Genomic DNA, 18,635 nt, shown 5'->3' on the forward strand with positions numbered 1-18,635 from the left:
TTATGACAGTCATCTGTTAAGATTTTAATTTACAGCATATTTTTGAACAACCTGATATTTTACCTACATATGAGGACAAATATTAATTTCATCACATTTCAGGACATACACACACACACACACACACTGATGTCTAAATCATGCCTACATATTGGGACCATGGTGAAAACTAAGTCCTGAGCTACACACACACACACACTGATGTCTAAATCATGCCTACATATTGGGACCATGGTGAAAACTAAGTCCTGAGCTACACACACACACACACACACACTGATGTCTAAATCATGCCTACATATTGGGACCATGGTGAAAACTAAGTCCTGAGCTACACACACACACACACACACTGATGTCTAAATCATGCCTACATATTGGGACCATGGTGAAAACTAAATCCTGAGCTACACACACACACACATACACACTGATGTCTAAATCATGCCTACATATTGGGACCATGGTGAAAACTAAGTCCTGAGCTACACACACACACATGCACACACACTGATGTCTAAATCATGCCTACATATTGGGACCATGGTGAAAACTAAGTCCTGAGCTACACACACACATACACACTGATGTCTAAATCATGCCTACATATTGGGACCATGGTGAAAACTAAGTCCTGAGCTACACACACACACACATACACACTAATGTCTAAATCATGCCTACATATTAGGACCATGGTGAAAACTAAGTCCTGAGCTACACACACACACATGCACACACACTGATGTCTAAATCATGCCTACATATTGGGACCATGGTGAAAACTAAGTCCTGAGCTACACACACACATACACACTGATGTCTAAATCATGCCTACATATTGGGACCATGGTGAAAACTAAGTCCTGAGCTACACACACACACACATACACACTAATGTCTAAATCATGCCTACATATTAGGACCATGGTGAAAACTAAGTCCTGAGCTACACACACACACACACTGATGTCTAAATCATGCCTACATATTGGGACCATGGTGAAAACTAAGTCCTGAGCTACACACACACACACATACACACTAATGTCTAAATCATGCCTACATATTAGGACCATGGTGAAAACTAAGTCCTGAGCAACACACACTGATGTCTAAATCATGATGGACTCAACGGTACTGATCGTTTTTGGGGGATTTTCCAAAAAATTTCACACAAATCAATCGTTTGGCCTTGGATCATTTGGAATATTTGTAGTTTCTGAATAAATTGTGCCTGCAGTATCTGTGTATCTGCCTGGCATATCCTGTTTTTTAAAATACACAAATTGGTAGGTTTAGGGAAAGGATGGAGTTACGTGTTCAAAACGTGTCTGAATAAAAAGAAAAAGAAATGTAAATAAATGATGCTGACTGAATCAAACTGACGAATATAAGGTGTTGGAACAGGGAATCCGTGTGTGGACCACGGATGCTGCCTGTAGTTGACTTAAATAGGCATCACTTCTGTGAACCCATTACAGAATTTTCGGCGATTCCGTGAAACTACCACAGATTTTTGAGGTAAGGTTCCGTGTTCATTTCACCGAATTCTGTGAGATCAGTTGACATTTAGTGTTAGGCAATGGAACTGAGGTCCCAGAACTGATGCCCTAACAAAACAATTCTTGCAAAAATCAAAGAGGGTCTTAAACTCATTTATTTATTATGTGTACTTGCACAGAAAAATCTGTCCTACCAACTCTGTTGTCTTTTCAGAGCAGCAATTCTCATATTAATTTAAAAACTTGATAGCAGACCAGTCTCTGTTTTTCAGTGCCTGAGGTTCGGCCAACAGGTATGAGACACAGTCCGTCTTCCCAGGAACTCGACAGCTGCGTATGAAATGCATCATATGCTTTTCAACTGCTCCAACCTCTTCTTCCGACCACTTTCTTTTGACACTTTTGCCTAATAAAACAAAAAGTACAAATAAAATGTAATTTCTAAAATACAAGGCAAATCATTCAAAGTCAGAGAGAACAAAAACCCATAAAATATGGTTACATACCAATGCTATATAGTAATTCTCTGTTTCTGAGAGCACCATGTCTCAAAAGGACTCAAGTTACTGTATATATCTATAAATGTAATGCATTTACAGCAAGCAAGTTCATCAACAACTCCCTTTCCAAATTATTGATGTCTAAATCATGCCTACATACTGGGACCATGGTGAAAACTAAGTCCTGAGCTACACACACACACACACACACTAATGTCTAAATCATGCCTACATATTGGGACCATGGTGAAAACTAAGTCCTGAGCTACACACACACACACACACACACACACACACTGATGTCTAAATCATGCCTACATATTGGGACCATGGTGAAAACTAAGTCCTGAGCTACACACACACACACACACACTGATGTCTAAATCATGCCTACATATTGGGACCATGGTGAAAACTAAGTCCTGAGCTACACACACACACACACACACACACACTGATGTCTAAATCATGCCTACATATTGGGACCATGGTGAAAACTAAGTCCTGAGCTACACACACACACACATACACACTGATGTCTAAATCATGCCTACATATTGGGACCATGGTGAAAACTAAGTCCTGAGCTACACACACACACACACACACACACACTGATGTCTAAATCATGCCTACATATTGGGACCATGGTGAAAACTAAGTCCTGAGCTACACACACACATACACACTGATGTCTAAATCATGCCTACATATTGGGACCATGGTGAAAACTAAGTCCTGAGCTACACACACACACATACACACACTGATGTCTAAATCATGCCTACATATTGGGACCATGGTGAAAACTAAGTCCTGAGCTACACACACACACACACTGATGTCTAAATCATGCCTACATATTGGGACCATGGTGAAAACTAAGTCCTGAGCTACACACACACACACACACACACACACACTGCTGTCAAAATCATGCCTACATATTGGGACCATGGTGAAAACTAAGTCCTGAGCTACACACACACACACACACTGATGTCTAAATCATGCCTACATATTGGGACCATGGTGAAAACTAAGTCCTGAGCTACACACACACACACACACTTATGTCTAAATCATGCCTACATATTGGGACCATGGTGAAAACTAAGTCCTGAGCTACACACACACACACACTGATGTCTAAATCATGCCTACATATTGGGACCATGGTGAAAACTAAGTCCTGAGCTACACACACACACATACACACACACTGATGTCTAAATCATGCCTACATATTGGGACCATGGTGAAAACTAAGTCCTGAGCTACACACACACATACACACTGATGTCTAAATCATGCCTACATATTGGGACCATGGTGAAAACTAAGTCCTGAGCTACACACACACACACACACACACTGATGTCTAAATCATGCCTACATATTGGGACCATGGTGAAAACTAAGTCCTGAGCTACACACACACACACTGCTGTCAAAATCATGCCTACATATTGGGACCATGGTGAAAACTAAGTCCTGAGCTACACACACACATACACACTGATGTCTAAATCATGCCTACATATTGGGACCATGGTGAAAACTAAGTCCTGAGCTACACACACACACACATACACACTGATGTCTAAATCATGCCTACATATTGGGACCATGGTGAAAACTAAGTCCTGAGCTACACACACACACACACACACACACACTGATGTCTAAATCATGCCTACATATTGGGACCATGGTGAAAACTAAGTCCTGAGCTACACACACACATACACACTGATGTCTAAATCATGCCTACATATTGGGACCATGGTGAAAACTAAGTCCTGAGCTACACACACACACATACACACACTGATGTCTAAATCATGCCTACATATTGGGACCATGGTGAAAACTAAGTCCTGAGCTACACACACACACACACTGATGTCTAAATCATGCCTACATATTGGGACCATGGTGAAAACTAAGTCCTGAGCTACACACACACACACACACACACACACACTGCTGTCAAAATCATGCCTACATATTGGGACCATGGTGAAAACTAAGTCCTGAGCTACACACACACACACACACTGATGTCTAAATCATGCCTACATATTGGGACCATGGTGAAAACTAAGTCCTGAGCTACACACACACACACACACTTATGTCTAAATCATGCCTACATATTGGGACCATGGTGAAAACTAAGTCCTGAGCTACACACACACACACACTGATGTCTAAATCATGCCTACATATTGGGACCATGGTGAAAACTAAGTCCTGAGCTACACACACACACATACACACACACTGATGTCTAAATCATGCCTACATATTGGGACCATGGTGAAAACTAAGTCCTGAGCTACACACACACATACACACTGATGTCTAAATCATGCCTACATATTGGGACCATGGTGAAAACTAAGTCCTGAGCTACACACACACACACACACACACTGATGTCTAAATCATGCCTACATATTGGGACCATGGTGAAAACTAAGTCCTGAGCTACACACACACACACACTGATGTCTAAATCATGCCTACATATTGGGACCATGGTGAAAACTAAGTCCTGAGCTACACACACACACACACACACACTGATGTCTAAATCATGCCTACATATTGGGACCATGGTGAAAACTAAGTCCTGAGCTACACACACACACACTGCTGTCAAAATCATGCCTACATATTGGGACCATGGTGAAAACTAAGTCCTGAGCTACACACACACATACACACTGATGTCTAAATCATGCCTACATATTGGGACCATGGTGAAAACTAGGTCCTGAGCTACACACTAGTGTTGTCAAAAATATCGATATTTCGATATATATCGATACTGGAATATCTGAAACGATACGATTCTCAGGTTTTACAGTATCGATATTAGCTGCGCTCTCCTCTCTGACCGTCAGTGAGTTGACACACACCGGCATATTCTCACTCAGCCCGGTTAACCTCTGAGCACGGCGAACGCGTGTTCTGCTGCATTTTTTCCTCATGACAGTGTGTTAGTGTTAGTGTGTGATCGGTCTGAATTTCGCGCGGGATTGCACATAAATCAATTCGACTAATCCCCGCAGATTTCGTGCTCCACATCTGAAGCGCACACACACATAGCCTACCGTAATAAAGCCGCCTCTGACATGATACAAGTGCAAACATTTACTTCTTTTTTCAGCTTATTATTGGTCAAATACACTCAAAGAATTATCAGTGCACATCTGGAAGAGTATTAACGTAACCACAGTCGCAAACAGTTCAGGAAGAACGAGTAACAGGAGCAGTGTTTAGGATCCACGCGTCTGTTAGTCTTAAAGGGACCGCAGTCATTTGCTATTCAAACTACAAAAAGACAAACCATCACACTGCTCTTGACTGATCAACTTGTGTAACTTTAATAGTTTCATCTGTACGCTATTGAATTTTTTACAAAGAACATTATCCAATGTTGTTTTAAATGTAATTACTATGCATTTTTTTATTCAGTTTCTTATCTGAATGTTAGACCTACCTGAAAAATAAAGCAGTCTGTTTAATTTTTATCTTCTATTCTTTTGCATTTATTTGTGCTATTGTTTGTAATCTGTTTATTTGTTCTTATTTTATTACTGTTTACTCGTCTTTTTAAATTCAATTTACCATTCGAAATCAAGCTTTCTTGTGCTGTGTGTAAGCTATTGCAGCACAATTACCCCATTGTAAAAAATACATTGAGATAGCAAAAATTTGTGAGATAATTTTAATAGTAATTGATCAATTGATCAATAATTGTTCAAATCAAAACGATGCCCAACCCTAAGGAACATGCTGGCCACATGAATTTTTAGTAAAAAAATAACAATGAATAATAACAAGTTCTGTTGTCATATTAAGCATCTTATCTTATTTATTTATTTATATTTTTACTGTGGTATCGATTTAGTATCGATATATCGATATTTTAGTCTGGTATCGTATCGAAGTCATAATTTTGGTATCATGACAACACTACTACACACACACACACACACACACATACACACACTGATGTCTAAATCATGCCTACATATTGGGACCATGGTGAAAACTAAGTCCTGAGCTACACACACACACACACATACACACACACACTGCTGTCAAAATCATGCCTACATATTGGGACCATGGTGAAAACTAGGTCCTGAGCTACACACACACACACACTGATGTCTAAATCATGCCTACATATTGGGACCATGGTGAAAACTAAGTCCTGAGCTACACACACACATACACACACACACTGCTGTCAAAATCATGCCTACATATTGGGACCATGGTGAAAACTAAGTCCTGAGCTACACACACACATACACACACACACTGCTGTCAAAATCATGCCTACATATTGGGACCATGGTGAAAACTAAGTCCTGAGCTACACACACACACACACATACACACTGCTGTCAAAATCATGCCTACATATTGGGACCATGGTGAAAACTAGGTCCTGAGCTACACACACACATACACACTGATGTCTGAATCATGCCTACATATTAGGACCATGGTGAAAACTAAGTCCTGAGCTACACACACACACACACTGATGTCTAAATCATGCCTACATATTGGGACCATGGTGAAAACTAAGTCCTGAGCTACACACACACACACATACACACTGATGTCTAAATCATGCCTACATATTGGGACCATGGTGAAGAGTGAGTGCTAAACTAATCTCCTAATAAAACAGTGTTACCTGGTTTGAGATGGGCATTGTCCAGGTCTACCGTGGAGGGGGATTGAGCTCTACCCACATGTGCTTTCCTGGAGCCTATAATGAAGCATTTTAATAATTATTTATTTAAGATTTTACCTGATTAATAAGAACATACCAATCCTTTATTGTACTACTTTGCAAGGCTATGTTAATTCTCTTAACATTACATTCCTGTATCTTTACAATAAATGTGATATTCTTATGACTTAAACTTAAAAAGCAGACAAAGCATAGCAGAGGCCAAGACTTTAGTCAAGTGAGTTACTATACGTTTTCTTATACCCTGTTTGGCTTTTTTCTTCAAAGATACATTTGATCCTTCATCTTGAGGTCCTTCATCTTGCAGGTTGCCTGCTGATAATGGGAAAAACAAGCAACAATCTAAAGTACAGCACAGTGACTCATGCAATCGCTGAAATTTACACTTCCTATCCAGCGTAATTATCCAGAGTAATGGAGTAAAGTCAGAGCTGGGGCAATAATAAAGTATAGAATTGGAATAAATGCCTGTACCATTCACATGATCCATATAATCTAGACCGCTGCAGCTTTTTTGTGGTTCTTCCTCATCACAAGAACTGCTGGACACATCCACTTCATCTGATTAAGACAAAAGCATAAAACAAAAATCACACCATTTCAACTTAATTTTCTTGCGATGTGCCCTATTACAAAAATCTGTGAAGCTAAACTGTAAGCTATATTCAAGAGAATATACATGATTGTGAAATGCAACTAATCATGATTACCGATTGTGTTAAAATGCATATTACAAAATTATATTTACCTTTTATTATTATTCCATCCAACCCTTTACCTTGGAGTTCGGGCAATTTGCCTTTTTTCATGGCAATAAGTGTTTTACTGATTTTTGCAAGCTATAGTGTGCTCTCAGGGAGGCGGTAGAACTCTCGATGTACTCGGATGTCGTGGCCAAGGAAGTTGATCCATCTCATTTTCTTTTAAATTAAGAACTGTGGACAATGTAGCCTCTTGCTTTCGCAGTTTAGTTGAGCATAATCTCATAATGTAGAGGGCATATCTCATAATCAAAAGGCGTAATCTCACTCTTCTTTCCTTTGACCTTTTATCAAAGCTGAATGCTTCATTACGATGAACAAACTCCAAGTGCCGTCCGATTTTAGAGTATGGCTTTCGACAAAAGGCACAATATTGTTTCTTCTTGTATCTATTTCTTTGAACTTTAGCAGGCATCGGTGTCACAGATGTTGAACTGTTATAGGATAAGCTTGTACTCGTGTCTGTTGTATCCGTAAACTCTACAGCACCTCCCTTCACTGGCTTAGCATGGCAGATATTTAGTTCTTTACTTTCACAACAGTTCTCTGATGAGCTACCGTCTGTATCAGGGACATATTCTTTCTCACTGTAGTCAGAATCGGAGGATTCCTCACACGACATCTGTGGGGAAAACACTATTGTATTAAATGCCCCTATGAGGAATATTAAGCATATGAATACTGAAAGCCATTTCAATGCCCCCACCAATCAACAAAAAAACTAGCACATACCTCAGATTCATCATTCTGTAAGTAATCAGTCACCCCTCTTTCAGTTTCAAGTGTTCTTGTTGACAGTTGTTCATAGCGTTGATCACATTTGTCATGATGTTCTTTCAGTCTGTTTACCCGGGCAGCAAACCTAGATAGTACCTGTGGTTTATAAATAGGTAGTTCAGAACTTGAAGTATGTTGAACTTAAAAAAAAAATGAAAAAAAAATATTAGTACTGTATTAATGGTAGTTAGGCTTAATCATTGCCTTATTCTGGTCAATCAACGTAAATATCACGCCACAATTAATGAGGATAAAAACCTTCACTTTAGAATAGGGTGTCAGATTGCCTTTATTACAGTATTTTAGCCATTGAAAACGGCAAAATCAGCAGTAATTAAACATAACTACAAGCTTATTGTTCATTTCTGATCAATAAGAAATCGGTTGAAAGGATTACGTGAATCAAAACGACACTTTAAAACCCTAAAATGAAAAACATTTCTGTAATCATTTAACCATTTATTATCATGTAATACTTATTTTTTTCGAAATAAGCCAAAAAGTTACTAATGCATTATTCTGGACCCTTAAATTAAAGTGTCAACGAACAGGGAACAATATGCGCCCGCTCAGGAAAAAGAAAGCAACAGAAACGCTTGCAGTAATAAAGTGCGATGCACACGCCTTTCAGTCAGGCGGATCGCAACGACAGTTTTGCTGATTATTGGGTTTGAATGGTCAAAAACATGTAAAAATGCACGTCCTGGCCAGCATCCAGTTAAACACAGTTAGATACGTCTTTAGTGAACATATACAGAGTTGAGTGAGAAATCAGATGCGTTACAATGAATTTGGTCCGTGCAGCTCTTAAAGGGCCGGACCTATTTCTGTGTGATTATTGTTAATCACACAACAAAAGAAAATATAAAATCACCCTATGCTTGACTGAATAACTTAAATATATTTATTGAGAATCAGTGTATAGTTAATGTACAGGGTGACTATGCAGATGGTGCCATTTTGATTATTTCTCAATAATTTCTTAATTGATTGCTACTGTTAATTAGAGCTACTGTAGCTTAAAATAACGCACCGCTTTTGTCATATTGTTTGAAATGTACGTTTTTGCTTATAAAAAATATATCAAATCAAATTAAATGTCTATATTGTAATTATAAAATGACATTAAAAAGAAATATTATATTCAAGGTTGCCAACTTTTACGTTCAGGTTGGAGTGAGATTTGGGGGGTATTGGGGGGTTTATTTCGAACTTAATTTATTATAAATTTATATGTAGTACTATATAGCTTACTGTACATAATAAGGGAAAAATAGTTTGTCTTAGCACTATTTTAAACGTTTCATGGGTCAAATTAAACGTGCTCGCATTCATTAATATTCACTTGTGTGTTCACTTGTATCATTATTCATTAAAAATATTAGGACACTAAGTCCTAATATGATGCATAAGTTATCAACGTTTTAAATCTCAAATTTAAAGAAATCTAGTGTTTGATCATATCTAAATATTATTCAAATGGAAGACTGTTTTTGAGCAACTAGATTAGATATGTATATTTATTAAAGAGCCATAAAGCACCTACTGGGTAATGGCATTACAAATTAACATTATTATTATTTTATAAGCAACAAAATAACCAATTTGCCTCTTTAAATTGGAATTCTCTATTTTAACCTTAGTTACTAAACAAATCAAAATATAAATAATACAAATATTAGAAGAAATATATTTTAAGTGGTCATTAATTGACAATAATTATTGCAAAAATAGTATTTTAGTAGCCTACCAAAAGATCTCTTCAAAATATTCAATAAACAGTATTGAACTAAAATATAGAACACTTATTTAATTGAAAAATAGTTACGTGTATGGTCACATTTGACCATCAATGAGTATGAGTGTGACAAATGAGTAAGGAATACCTGAGGGCTAAACACAACAATAAAATTAATCTTAACAATGCTACATCTCTATCTCTCTCCATAATAAAATGACCCTGTGAAACTGGCTGCAAACATCTGTATAGTGTAAACTGTTGTATATCCGCTTAAGCCATTCAAATGCATTGACACAGCGCTAGAAGTATTGAGGCTCCATGAGCCACGTGACTGCGTGCGTGCCGGGAGATGAGAGTATGTTGCAACTCCACTTTTCAACACCTCTGGCTTTAACATTAGCGCCAAAACGCTATTTATTGTTTGAATTTCGAATTAAAACGTAATAATATTAACAAAAAAAAGCTATAGGCCTAGCTTTGTTTAATATAAAAAGCAGGTTTGGCAATTTGGCGTGAGATTAAGTTGGGCAGCGTGAGAGCGTTACACAGAGCCTGAAAGCGTGTGTGTCACGCCAAATGCGTGAGAGTTGGCAACCCTGTTAAATTACTCGTTTCATGAAATAAGATTTCTGTCCTCCCAACCTGTTCAGAATAGTGGTTAGTGTTGACATGATTGATAATAATGTGATTGTTGCAAACATCTCTGTAAGGATGTTCACACTGGCATGTATAGTTGCTGGCCAGTTAAATTAAATGTTTTTACGTAAAATTGTTGAAAATGATTGTGATAAATTAGTCGATAGATTCATCGATATAAAAATAGTCGTTAGTGGCAGCCCTATATGCAATGCTGTGTTAATACCAGGGTTTCCGTTGTCCGGTAATTACCGGACATTGCCCGGGAAAAAAATTAAATGTCCGACAAAATTAACTCCTTTTGGTCAAATTGTCAGATTAAAACTGCCTCTTATCGATACCGTAAGCCTGCGACGTGATGCCCTCGCTGCCTTGACAGCGCTCCGTGGCTATGGAGGATTGCAATTCTCCACAGCCTGCTTAGCAGAGTAGGCCTATGTGAGCGGAGCGGAGTGAGGAGTGGAGCGGCGAGATTTTGAATGGAGTGAGGAGCGATTTTTTTTAAAGTCGGAGCGTTGTGGTTTTTACTCGCTCCGAGAGCGCTCCACTACCGCTCCATCACGAGAACAAATTACGGGCCAGCGCAGCACTACATTTTTCGCCAGAAATAGAGCGTAGATCGGCTCAAAAAAATAAAGCCCAACCCTACCCGAGCCCATGCACCCGAGAGACCGGCCCTGCCCGTGTCAGTATCGAGAACGAGCCAATAATGAGCGGAGCGGAGCCGGTGTGATCAGCTCAATAATCCGCAGGCGCGCGCTCATGAACCCGCCGGTAAAATGATGTTCGTTCAAATCCGGCTCAGACATGACATAAATCTGTAGCTTACTATACTTGTTGTAGCCTTTAAACAATGTTTTTTTTCTTCATATTTATGTTTAAATATTATAATATTATTTTTAGATTTCATCTGATTATGATAGGATAAGTGCAAAGATGCAAGTGGGTCAGAAATGATTTTGGTGGTTATATTTAGTTTAATATTAAGTTTTGTTTTGTAAAAAGCCTTTCTTTCGTTTTGTACAAATTGTCTCTTAATTTTAATAAAGGTTTCTTCGGTTAATTGCATGTATTTAATAAATAAGAAATAAATAAGTAGACTAGGTCGCGGAAGCCAACGCTTTCATTGCTCATGAACTGGAGCGCGTCTCAAATAAACTGAAACTCGGCAGGCTCGCCTCTCAGACATGAGGAATAGCCTAATATGAGTAGAAACGAAAAGATTTAAATAAGCACATAGTGCAGTGTTCAGAACTCACACGGTAAACAACCAGCTGGATACAGATGATCACGGCGATGGGCATGAGCGGGATGTTAAAGTTTAAGGGATTTTTTTTTACCTTCTACTGAATATGATCGGGTGCAAGCACATTTTAAACAGGTAGCACTTATTCACACACGTAATTTTGTGAATAAGTAATTTTGTCGTTTTCTCTAATGATTTCAAAAACATCTTGTAGTGCTTACCTGCTTACAGTTATCAGTATACTGTTATACTCTATTATATGATTTTGTCATTTCACACGGTGGCCAATTTAAATGTTACCAACTAGCTAAATGAGACATACTGAGTTTATAATTAAATTTATTAATTGCGTTTAATTATTGCATCTAAACACAATAGTGTTGTGCCAAGATTTTTCACGTGAATAAAGGCAAATAGATTTGCACACTTTGCTTCACTGCTAGTCTGTTAAACTTGTCAGAAGTTCTCGTTTCTAATCTGCCCTCGTAGCCTATTTTTTCTCTCATCAAAACCGAATACCATCAGTGGTTGTACATCAAGAGCAGGAACAGTTTTTGTGCATTTTGTTTCGCGATCTGACCGGAACAAATAGAAAGTCTCTGCAACGGCGTTAAGCGTTAGATTAAAGCGCTCGTCTGTGTGAAGAGCCGCGAGAGAAATCTGCTCCACTGATAACAGCGGCAACGAGCGATCGCCTCTTATTAACTAACGAATGAAATGATACTCTTCTAGTTAACCAGAGATGTTTTGTTTGTATTAGTTAGGTTCATCCTTGAAGCAAGATGTTTTAAAAAAGTGGTGGGGACATGTCCCACCTGTCCCACCCGCAAATAACGCCTATGAGTTAAAAAAATTGGTTGAATGACGCCAATCGGACGTTCATGTTTTTTTTCCGTCTATTTGAAAGTTAGGCTAATAAACATGTTGCATATACGGCCTGATTCTCATTTTTATAAAGTTACATAAACTGCTTTCAGGAGTTTGACATTTATCATCAAAATGTCCGGAAAACGAAACCTCTGCCGGTCACTTTGACCGGCACCATTTTTTTCTAGCGGAAACTCTGGTTAATACCACATCATTATTAATTAAAGACAGTCCAGAGACCGTCTAAGTTGGTCAAAGGAATACTTGGTTATTGTAACACATGGCATTACCTGTTCAGTTGGCTTCTTGCTTATTTTGGTAGGAAGGCATATATCTTTCTCCAAAGGTGTGTTCTCCTCACTGCGAGGCACTGCTCTGTTCACTTGTAAAGAGAGAGAGCAGCATCCACTGTGAAAAACACACTATTTATTTCATACTGCAGAAATGTCAGGACATCCACACACACACACACACGTGGCACGTTTCACACCGCATCAATGTCAGTACAGTGGGCAGGCTCTCATCACACACTCATGGAATCCTCAAACAACGTCATAGTTTAAAAATGAGGACATTCTTATGATGTTAAAAATACGACAATTAATCAATACTAAAATAGATTAGATTTGAATTCTACTGAGGGTCTAAATGGATCATTATGCCTACTGTGTCTTATCAGAAGATCAAGAGCTTGACTTAAACCAAAAATGTCTAACTTTACCTGTTCCGTTGGCTTGGGACTCCTGTTTATTTTGGTGAGTTGGTCTGTACGCTCTTCTGATGGTGTGTTCTCCTCACTGCGAGGCACTGCTCTGTTCACCTGTAAAGAGAGAGAGCAGCATCCACTGTGTAAAACACACTATTTATTTCATACTGCAGAAATGTCAGGACATCCACACACACACACACACGTGGCACGTTTCACACCGCATCAATGTCAGTACAGTGGGCAGGCTCTCATCACACACTCATGGAATCCTCAAACAACGTCACAGTTTAAAAATGAGGACATTCTTATGATGTTAAAAATACGACAATTGATAAATACTAAAATAGATTATTTCAGTAGTTATCGTGACAGGCCTAGCGAGCATTGGCTTGTTAATTTAGCTAACCTAACTAGTTATTCGTCATCTTCATACTAACGTTATAGGCAAGCAACAGATGTAGTAGTTTCCTAGTCATTATTAGCTATCAGTTATTAGTTTAATTGGTCAACGTTTCACAATATGAAAACATTATAAAACGAGCAAGTCCACTTACCTCTCTCTGACGATGACGATCTGTTCTGTCCCCTCGTGCGCGTCGCGTGACCTTGTCGCAGCTCGCGCAAAATTGTTTTCCCGGGCAAATTACCAACGTCACCACCCCTTTTCATAAGTAAATTTACTTTACCTTATAAAAATATTAAAAACATTTCCGTCGGTTGTTTTCATGCTCCTGTGAGAATATAACCGCAAATTGCACTGAAATGTGTATTATTATTCACCAGAACCATTACAAAATAAAAACATAAACTCTAAAACTGTGCTTTAATATCAAAGTTTTCTTAAACTAATGGACTTTTAATAAACTTATAGCTATTTATTAACAAGGCTTGGAAATACCTTAATAATATTAACCCATTTGATTAATCCATGACTGTTGATCAAATATGTAATACTAATTCTACGTGTGCATGGGCTAGTTCCATAATTGATGTTCTTATTGAGAGGAATGGGCATGTTAATGGTTAGTTACTATCACTTTATACTGTATGTGAATGTGCAAATGGATAAAAGGCCTTTTAAGGCCCGTTTGTGGGGCAATATGGTGTGGAGTCTTATTGTTAAGCAAGCAAGCATAACTTATAAGAATATCGCTGGTGTAAAAAATGAATGCATTAATTTAAAACCAATGAATGTATTTGTTACAATACATGGACATCATCTGAGGGCCAGACCAGGGGTAAAAAGAAGATTTTACATTTACATTTACATTTAATCATTTAGCAGACGCTTTTATCCAAAGCGACTTACAAAAAAGGGGAGAGTAATAGAAGCAACGAAACAAACAAGGCCAACAACCTGTAAGAGCTGTAAGAAATCTCAATTAATTAGCACAGTACACAACTTTTTTTTTTTCTTTTTTTTTTATATATATATAGCCAGCTACAACAAATACTCACGTACGGAAAATACAGAACACACAGATTATGCTCAACTCATCTGCAGTTGATCTTCAGCTACAGTCTTTGTCAACTGGCTTATGTCTGGCTATAATTCTCTGTACTTATATACTTATATCCTTCCAGAAGAAGCTTGGATTCTTTGATAAGTGTAAAATGATGCTGAGTATGTTCTAGCAGGCGACTGCTATGTTCAATGCAGTTTTGTGCTCAGTCAGCCGCATGTAATGAGCTTAAGCCAACAGATCAGAGCAGATCAGATCAAGACTATTGCGTTTCAAACTGCCATCACAAAGCTCTCTATGTTAGTCAATAGAAGCTCTGGCCACTTGTGGTTCCATCTCAGTTCATTGTTTTTGCGCTCATTCCTGGAGGTCACACTTCAAATTTGTGTTACATTTTGCTAGTGGTATAGACTAGTTGTGTGGGCAAAATTATAGGCTGAGAAGATAAGACTGGGGTATGAGAATGCTATCAGCTTTCACAGTTTGTCAGTATTCTACCAATGGGTCCTTGTATTTTGACTATAGACTGGCTCATCACTAATCCCTGAAGCATTATTCTGGAGGGCCCAAATGTAAACTCAACCAAATGACACATCATGCATTTAGTAGGCATCCACACAGTGCCATGTAAATCCAGATTATTGAAGTTTGCTATAGCCTTAGTGGTAGGTTAGGTGCAAGGTGAATGGACCTAAAACAAAAATTGTCCCAGCCCTTAATTAAGTATTTCTTGAATGAGGATGTGAATGAGGGCATAAGAGCTTTAAAAGTATTTTAACATTCAGTGGAATGCCTGTTGAATGTCTTCATATTAAATCTGGATTCAAGTATTCCATTTTTAACCCTCTATGCCTATGGCATGGTGTTGCCCTCAGGCAACAAACTACCTTTTTGGACCTCACACCGCCTCTTTAACTTTTTTAAAATATTTTTTTTAAATATATAATATCACCTGACATATCTGTTCAATAAAATGAGGGGCTGAAGTGGGTGTGACTTTTTGTTTGGGGGTGGAGCAGTCCTTTCATGAAGCAAAGCCGCATGGGACACAGTATCATCAATTGGTTAAATAAATATCACTTTTTAACATGTTTAAATTGAAATAACTTTAAATAAAAATATATATGCATGTGCATCAGTATGTAAAGAAGTATATTTGATTGTTAAATATTTATTCTGTTTTTATTTATATACTAAAACTGTTTTTTTGTTTGTTGCCTCAGGGCAACACTGTGCAGTTAGACCACTTTTGTTCAGGCAATATCATAGGGTAAGGACCATATGGTTCAAGTGCTCCTGGAAAGTTTGCTTTTACAACTTCAGAAAACTCACAGAATGTGCATTATGTGTATCTTTTATGTGTTTTTTTTATCATTATTTACACCGATCAGGCATAACATTATGACCATCTCCCTAATATTGTGTTGGTCCCCGTTTTGCTGCCAAGACAGCCCTGACCCGTCGAGGCATGGACTCCACTAGACCCCTGAAGGTGTGCTGTGGTATCTGGCTCAAGATGTTAGCAGTAGATCCTTTAAGTCCTGTAAGCTGTGAGGTGGGGCCTCCATGGATCGGACTTGTTTGTTCAGCTCATCCCACAGATGCTCGATTGAATTGAGATCTGAGGAATTTGGAGGCCAAGTCAACACCTCAAACTCGTTGTTGTGCTCCTCAAACCATTCCTGAGCAATTTGTGCTTTGTGGAAGTGTGAAAGAGTTAAAGACCCACAGCCACCAGGGAATAGGTTTCCATGAAGGGCTGAACATGTTCTGCAACAATGCTTAGGAAGGTGTTACATGTCAAAGTAACATCCACACGGAAGGCAGGACCCAAGGTTTCCCAGCAGAACATTGCCCAAAGCATCACACAGCTCGTCTTCTTCCCATAGTGCATCCTGGGGCCATGTGTTCCCCAGGTAAGCCACCCACACGCACCTGTCCATCCACATGATGTAAAAGAAAATGTGATTCCTCAGACCAGGCCACCTTCTTCCATTGCTCCGTGGTCCAGTTCTGATGCTCACGGGCCACTGTTGGTGCTTTCGGCAGGGTCAGGGGTCAGCATGGGCAACCTGACAGGTCTCAATGAGCCTTGGTCGCCCATGACCCTGTGGCCGGTTCTCCACTGGTCCTTCCTTGGAGCACTTTTGATAGATACTGACCACTGCAGACCGGGAACAGCCCACAAGAGCTGCAGTTCTGGAGATGCTCTGACCCAGTCGTCTAGCCATCACATTTTGGCCCTTGTCAAACTCAAATCCTTGCGCTTGCCCATTCTTCCTGCTTCTACCACATTAACTTTGAGGACAAATTGTTTACTTGCTGCCCAATATATCCCACCCACTAACAGGAGCCGTGATGAAGAGATAATCAGTGTTACGTCACCTGTCAGTGGTCATAATGTTATGCCTGATTGGTGTACTAATATAATACATGAGGTGTTAGTTGGAGTTAGTAGTATTGTTTTTGTATTTTTTATGTAAAATAAAACTATCTAATGCACATATTGCTTGTTTTCCCTATTCCACCTATGTAGAAAACCTTGGAGTTTTAGTACCATCAGTGTTGCCCTGAGGCAACAAACCAAAATCTGGTTCAGGGGTGGGGGGGGGGGGGGGGTGACATTTTTTATGATGGATATATTATCAGGGACCCCCAAGCTCCCAAAAAAGGGGGTGAAATATTTTTTCCCCAAAAAATAAAAAGTCATGCCATAGAGGGTTAAATCACATCCCTAAATGTGTGGTGGCTGGAAAAAAAATGACTGTAAGAACTGTTCAGCGTTGATCATAAACTAAACTTTAGCATAATACATTAGCTAAATTCAAACCCTATACTTTCAAGTTTATGATAGATGGAGCATAGACAGATAGCAACCACTAGGTATGTATCATTTGGATAATTTCATTAGTTGTAGCTGGCTTGAAATAGTACCTACATGTTTTGTAGCTGTGAGGCTGCTGCTGAGCTAACCAGCTAGAACTAGCTAAGTAATAATGCCCTTATATTTTAAGGTAGTCTACCATTTTAGATACAAACATACCGTATAATATATATCATGCATAGAGAAAAGCATTTAACATATACAAATACATAGTATAGAGAAAAAATATGTTACAGCTTAGGGGTGGGCGAACTTCACAAAATTTCATATTGTGATAAAAAAAGAAAATCACAATCCATGATCTGAATCGCAATCTTCCCAATTTTTTAAATGTAGCCTACTATGGAAAATATCCAGACTGAAACAAGCTTATCGACTTATCTATTTGCACAACATTAAATACTATTGCATTAAACATCAGTTTTCAAAATAGTCATTAGTGTTTAATGGCTGATGCCGATATCTTTTTATATATATATATATATATATATATATATATATATATATATATATATATATATATATATATATATATATATATATATATATATATAATGTTTATTTATTTATTTATAATCTGAAAAAAAAATCTATTAAATAAATATAATATCAATTAAAAAGACTATTTTAGATTTAACAAACCTTTTGATTCTGGATTCATAATATTAACATATAGTATTTTTCACAAATAAAGAAATTGAAAAAAATGTTAATAAAAGTGTAGCCAACTAGTAGGCACTCAGTAAGTTTGTGCACACTG

At 38.3% G+C, this 18,635-nt stretch overlaps 1 long non-coding RNA gene across 1 annotated transcript; it reads right to left on the reverse strand.

Moving 5' to 3' along the window:
* Positions 1–7,871: 7,871 nt before the first annotated feature.
* LOC137082725 (uncharacterized) lies at positions 7,872–13,886 on the reverse strand. The gene is made up of 4 exons (XR_010906394.1): positions 13,541–13,886; positions 13,110–13,227; positions 8,285–8,425; positions 7,872–8,174 (listed from the first exon to the last, which is right to left on the reverse strand). It is a non-coding gene; the product is annotated as an uncharacterized lncRNA (long non-coding RNA).
* Between the last annotated feature and the right edge of the window lie 4,749 nt (positions 13,887–18,635).

This window comes from Pseudorasbora parva, chromosome 1, assembly GCF_024679245.1.
Source record: "Pseudorasbora parva isolate DD20220531a chromosome 1, ASM2467924v1, whole genome shotgun sequence".
NCBI classification, from domain to species: Eukaryota; Metazoa; Chordata; class Actinopteri; order Cypriniformes; family Gobionidae; genus Pseudorasbora; species Pseudorasbora parva.